Below are 7,522 nucleotides of genomic sequence, written 5' to 3' on the forward strand. Positions count from 1 at the left end.
ATCTTTTTCTCTATTTTTCGTTTAATCTCTTCTAATCACTTCTTTTCATTTTCACACATTTTTTTTTGTCTACTCTTTCCCTTTTGTGCTAGTATTCATTTTTTTTTCTATTTCTATATGTCTATATTTATCTCTTTCACTCTCTCTCTCTCTCCCTCTCTCTTTCCCTCCTTCTGTCCCTTGCTCTCTCTCTCTCTTTCTTTTACTGTCTACCTCGCACTTTCTTATTTATCCATGATATTCCTATAACACATACACATCCATACACACCCATAAGTACATACACACATACATACACACACACACACACACACATATATATATTCAGAGAGGGAGAGATACACATATACATACGTACCTATATATATACATACATATACACACACATATACACACACATATATGTATACATACATACATAGACATATATATATATACATACATTCTTACATACATACACACAAACACACACATATATATATACATATATATATACATAAATATAGACACACACACATACATATATATATATATCCATATAAGAGTGTAGTAGTTCACTTGAAGCATTGTAATACAAAAATAGAAAGTGAAAGAAAAGAGAAAAAGGTATTGCTACATAGCACTAACATGACAGGATGGTCAAAGCTGGAATGTCTTCAGTCATAGAACTGCTTAATCAAAGACCAGCTGGTATTTGACAACCATAGCTACTTTGTGCAGGTGTCATTTACAAGATTTCCCTGACGTTTAGGAAAGCACTTAGACCTAGATCTACCCTAATCAGGTAGTCTTATAACCAAAGTTTCTCTAGCCATGGCCATCACCTAGTATTTCTCAGGCTCAGTGTATAGGTCAATGCTATATAGTGTGTCATATTTTATGATATAATTTAACGGAGATTTACTCTTTTTTCCTTGTTTCAGTCATTTGACTGCGGCCATGCTGGAGCACCGCCTTTAGTCGAATCAAATCGAGCCCAGGACTTATTCTTTGTAAGCCTAGTACTTATTCTATCGGTCTCTTTTGCCGAACCGCTAAGTTACGGGGACCTAAACACACCAGCATCAGTTGTCAAGCGATGTCGGGGGGACAAACACAGACACACAAACATATACACACACATACATATATATATATATATATATATATATATATATATATATATACATATATACGATGGTTAATATTGGTTAATATTTCTAATAGATCAAATGATTGTTTTGCTGTATTGTTGTTGTTCTCCCTCTCTCTCTTCCTATTTCAAAGACCTGACAGTCCGATAATATTCCCAGATGATGCATCAACTGATACGAAATTAATTGCCATTTAAGACAGCTGACACCTCTCTTTTGCGAAATCTTCATTATTCATATTCTGACGTTGCAAAAAAAAAACGAAGTAATGTTCCGTTAAATGAAGCATCGAGGTGGGATGTGGATCTACTGTTGATTTTGCTAAGAATGTATAATATGCAATTCCAAAACCATAATGTTCAAAAGTGCCAATGACAAAAAAGATAAAACTGTCCATTCAGAAAAGGAAAAAAAAAGCAAAGAAAATTCTTTTGAGAATTTGAACTCATAATCCACAGGTTAATAACCTCATACCATAATAATATTCACTGGACCTTTTTGGGTCAGTATTTTTGAAATTTAGATTACTTTCACAAGATTATGGATAGTTAATTGTTAATTTTAAAAAATCTAATTAGAAAAACAATATTCAAAGACCAACTCAAATTCTTCAGATAACACTCAAGAAATTGGTTACTGGATTTATCCAATAAGGACCGTGATATTTCATATTTGTATTTGATTTGCAAGATTCTTTATGTGAATTTGGGTGTTGAAGCAAATCTTGTTGTGTGTTAGAAGGGTCTTAAGACCAATAATAATAAACACATGCACTGGCTCAACATCACTTCTTTATTGTAAGTCAATTGGTAAGATATCTTATCACTGACTAATTGATTGCTTGTTTAATGTGCTGGTTAAATAATTAACCAATTGTTAGTCAAATTCCTTTTGTTGCTATTTCGTGATCTTCGCAGTGACTTGCCCTCTCTCCTCAAGGTCTGCTCTGAGTTTGAGAGAAGGCCATGAACAATATGGTTCTGGGTTCAATCTCACTGCATGGCATCTTGAGCTAAGGTCTTCTACAACAGCCTTGGGCTAACCAAAGCCCTGAGAGAGGGTTTGGATGATGGAAAATGAAAGAAGCCCATTGTATAATGATATATATATATATATATATATATATATATATCATTATACAATGGGCTTCTACACATATAAGTAGATAGAAAAATAGATAGACAGACAAATAGATATAGACATCTATGTGTGTTTGTGCTTGTCACACACACCACCTCTTGACATCCAATGTTGATTTGTTTCCTCCCCTGTAACTTAGCAGTTTGGCAAAAGGGATGGTAGAATAAACACCAGGCCTAAAAATAAGCATTGTGGTCAATTTGTTTATTTAAACAATGCAGTTCTCTGGCATGGCAGTAGTTCAATGTCCAAAATAGTTGTATTTTATATATATACAATGAATCAATTGTATTGTACATATATAAAAATACATGTTATTACATAAGTAATATCTAAAGGTTATTAAAGTGTAAGACAGAAATAATGTTTTAATTAATATTGTAATGTGATAATTGTACATTGTGATTATAAACAGTAGTAAGCAAGTAATTTCTTGGAAAGATATTTGCATATATATATAGATATGTAAGTTGGTATTACAGCATCTCTTTCCAGTCATGGTATACAGAACATAAACATGTACTGCAAAACAAATAGAATAAACTGAGGACTGAGTGACAGAGATTTGTGTAGCATCTAAGGTGATTCTGTTTGAGGTTCATTACTGTAGCATTTTATAACTTTGAGCAATGCTTCAAGAACCTTCAGAAATATAATTTAGCAGAGTTTATACAACTTTTCCTTTTAATCTAATGCTTTAATGGTTACATGCTAGCCAATACAGATTAGTTGAAAGAAATTTGCATAGGTGTTCATGCCTTTTTATGGAAATATAAGTAGACCATGGTTTTAAATTCGAAATCTGCATGAGAATGTTTAAAGCTAGACGGAGACCTTGCGATAGAGCTTTTAATGACATAAATGAAATGAGACCTGCCCACAAAGAAAAACTTCTACTATAGTTAACCACTAACATTGATAGAGAAGGCAACTAAATCTCTTTCAAATCACATCTCTTTTAATGTTAGGGAGAATCCTCCATGTTCATCTAACGTCCATCTTTTAATGTCCGATCTTTGAATGAATCCATTTATTATCTTATATTTAACATCCATCATTTAGATATAATCTAGCCTTCCCTTAAATGTCTACATTTGACATAGATATCAAAAGAGAATGCGTTTTCATTCTCGTTTAATGTCTCTCTTTAATGCCTGTACTTTGAAAGTCTTTCTCCTCTTTTAGCGTCCATTTTTAATGGTGTTCGTTTAAACAGAAGCTTTTCTTCATTAATGTCCGTCTTCTCTTCCTTGTGCAATAAACACTTCTAAGCACTTCAGCAATAACCACTTCTAACATCCCAGAATGAAAGTCTTGATGATGTTCTAGACCTTTCTAGAATATTCATTCTTATTTGAAATCAGTTAACTCTTAGTGATGGCCCAAAGTTGATCAGGATCAGAAGCATTATAATCAGGTGTGACATTACACTGTAAGTATGTGCGTATATGCGTGTGTGTGTGTGTGTGAGTACCCTTATCAACCCAGCTGTCATAGAATAGAAATGAAAGAAACATTTACCCTTCTAGATTGCATCAGTTAATCGCAATGTCCAACTGCTTTCACAACTGACAAAAATGGCTTCCAGAACTTTCTCTCTCTTCTTCTCTCTCTCTCTCTCTCTCTCTATTTATCTATACATATAAATAAATATATATATATACGTTTCTCTCCCTCTCTCTCTCCAAACTAATTTCTACATAAGTGTGCAATGAGAGAGCCTCCTTGAGGTCACTCAGTATGCTAGAAATAGTAGCTAAATTCCTTCAAGCTATACATTCCTATCTTTTTTAAAACAACGAAAGGAAGGGATAGTGTAGTCATCGTATTGCCCTAAAATGACAAGCTTATCAAGGCAATATGCCCTTGACAATTGGTGGTCTTTATCTGACCAGGGTTGGCCTAAGGCTGAACAATATCAATCCTACTTTGGACACTGTAATTTTAGTAGCTATCTTTCTTTCCGTCTTTCTTTTTTTTTTTTACCGTTTTGCTTAGGCTATGGCCATTCTGGGGCTCCACCTTGAAGACCTTTTAGCTGAGTGCATCGACCCAATTTCTTATATTTCAAAGCATGGTTTCTTTCTTTAGTCAAAAAATGTAAAGTTACAAGGATGTAAACACACCAACACTGGTTGTCAAGCAGTGGGGGGGGGGGGGTAAAAACACGAACACAAAAGCTAATGTAGCTTCCCCCCACACACACACATATATACAATGGGCTTCTTTCAGTTTCTGTCAACCAAGTCCACTCACAAGGCTTTGGTCAGCCGGAGACTATAGCAGAAGACATTTGGCCAAAAGTTTCAAAACCTATTTTTGGAAAATTAAAAAAAAAAAAAAAAATTAAAAAACAAAGAGAAATTGTTCTTGAAGTCAAGAAATCAAAATCTTATCAAAAGATCATAGATCAGAAGGGATTTAACAGTTTTTTTTTACTGGTTGATTAGTAATTATCTCATTTTATTTGCCGACAATGAACAATTGCAAAAATCACATCATGCCAAACACATCTTAGCAAACAATAATTAGTGATGACAATTCTAACAATACCTTTACCATTTCCTACAACACATTAATAAACACTGGGATTTCACATACTTCAAATTGTTTGCAAAGTATTATGTCATGTTAGTTTATATATATATATATATATATATATATATATACACACACAGACACACACAAATATATATATATATATATATATATATATATATATATATATACACACACACAGACACACACAAATATATATATATATATATATATATATATATATATACACACACAGACACACACAAATATATATATATATATATATAAATGCTACCCATAATTATTTTACTGTGTACATTTGTACCTTCTCAGTTATCAATTATATGTTGCTAATTCTAGACTAGACTTTTAAAATTCCACTGAATGTCATCTCCTTGGAATTTTCTTATTCTCTTCTCTTCCTGCCCACAGGAATTTTTGCTTTGTTTTTGTTTTTGCCTTATTCTTCTTCTTCTGCTGCTGGTATAATCTTCCTGCAGTCCAAAGTTAACATTAACCTCATTAATATGACCTGTCTGGGAGAGCCTGCAAAGGTCAGTGGGAGTGACCATCTGCTTAGCTTGAAAAGCAAAACAAAAAAAGTAAGAAAATAGCAGTAGAAAGTGCAGTCATGGCTGTATGATAAGAAGCTTGCTTTCCAACCACATGGCTCTGGGTTCTATCCCAGTGTGGCACCTTGGCTAAGTATCTTCTACTATAGCCTCGGGCTGACCAAAGCCTTGTGAGTGGATTTGGTAGATGGAAACCAAAAGAAGCCTGTCGTATATATATATATATATATATATATATATATATATATATATATATATATACATATACATATATGTATATGTTTGTGTGTCTGTGTTTGTCCCCCTAGCATTGCTTGACAACCGATGCTGGTATGTTTATGTCCCCGTCACTTGGCGGTTCGGCAAAAAGAGACCGATAGAATAATTACTAGGCTTAGAAAGAATAAGTCCCAGGGTCGATTTGCTCGACTCAAGGTGGTGCCCCAGCATGGCCACAGTCAAATGACTGAAACAAGTAAAAGAGTAAAGAGAGAGAGGTCATTGCAGGATGGGTGGATTGATATCAAAACGTTTAAGACACCCCTCTCTGACCCTCTATCACTTCATCGTTTTCTGCACTTATAATCTCTCTTATGTATTTCCTTAAATTATAAAGACATAAAGATGCCTCGTGCTATCACAAGAAATCATATTCACCTATTGTGTCAAGATTCAGATTAACTTTTCCTATATTAAAGAAATGAGATATATTTCTGAGTTGGATATCTTGGGGAAGGCATCTTTTTCTTTCCATACCCAGACCCATCACTTGGTTTTAGGTTTAACCTCAGCCATAACTCCACATAATGCTGTTTATATTTCTTTTATTGTTATACTTTATTTACACTGTTGTTACTAGATATGACATATCAACCCAGAAACAATCAGCTTTTATCTTCAATAACAATTACAGGATGGTTTTCCATTGTGGTTGTTTATTTTTCATACTCTGGTCTCCAGTTATTTCCTGGACTGAGGGACAATAAGACTTCTGCACGCACGCACACACACACACACACACACACATGCATGTACATACACACACATTTATATACCTATGCATATAGATAGATAGATAGATAGATAGATAGACATATGCAAATATACACACACACACACACACACACACACATATACATATACATGTACATTATGCATAAATGTATATTGTGTTTATTCATATATATATTTACTTATCTAACTACCCCCCCCCTCTCTCTCTTTACATGTATGTGCATATATGTATATATATATATATGTGTATGTATATGTATGTATATGTATGTATGTATGTATATATATATATATATATATATATATATATATATATATATATATATATATACACACACATACATATATAGCAAATCGCAGAATGAGGGAGGTAGTGTTTTTATCCGTTAAGGATGTTGGTGAGCAATGGAATACTCACAGAGAAAATCCCAGTATTATAGAAGTAGTATTATCCAATATCAATATACTGGCTGATCATGCTGTACACACACACACACACACATGCACACACACACACACACACATGCACACACACACATGTTATCAGAAGTAGAAAATCCCAGAAACAGAAGTATTACGTTTATCCTATGAGGATTTAATTGCTAAACAGGTTATACACACAGGGGAGAATCCCTGAATAGATAAAGTTAGTAGTAGTATTGCTATCCAGTAAGGATGTATGTTAGGCATGTTATGAATGCAAGGAGATAATCCTAGAATGATGGAGAATAAGGATATTGTTATCCAATAAGGATATCGGCCAGTCACGCTACGTAAAGTACAAGTAGCCGAGACTCAGCAGCAACTGTGTGGCTTGGTTACATGTACCATTCTTTTGCTTATACTTATAGGTGCTTATATAATCGTGAGCTGACATAGATGCATTCTAAGTCCATTTGTCTTTGACTCAGCTGAGTATCCAGAGTGTGAGAGCTGAAGCATGAAAAGGATACAACTGCAGTTAGCTGGTGCATATCTCAAGTGAGCAGCCTGCAGAAATGTGAAATGAAGTGCCTTGCTCAAGGACACAATGTGCTGCCTGATCTCAGGACTGAACTCATGACCTAATGATCACAAGAGGAACACCTTTACTACTCGGCTATAGCCATGTTATATATACACACA

This window comes from Octopus bimaculoides, chromosome 15 (genome assembly GCF_046866305.1).
Source record: "Octopus bimaculoides isolate indiv1 chromosome 15, ASM4686630v1, whole genome shotgun sequence".
Taxonomy (NCBI): domain Eukaryota; kingdom Metazoa; phylum Mollusca; class Cephalopoda; order Octopoda; family Octopodidae; genus Octopus; species Octopus bimaculoides.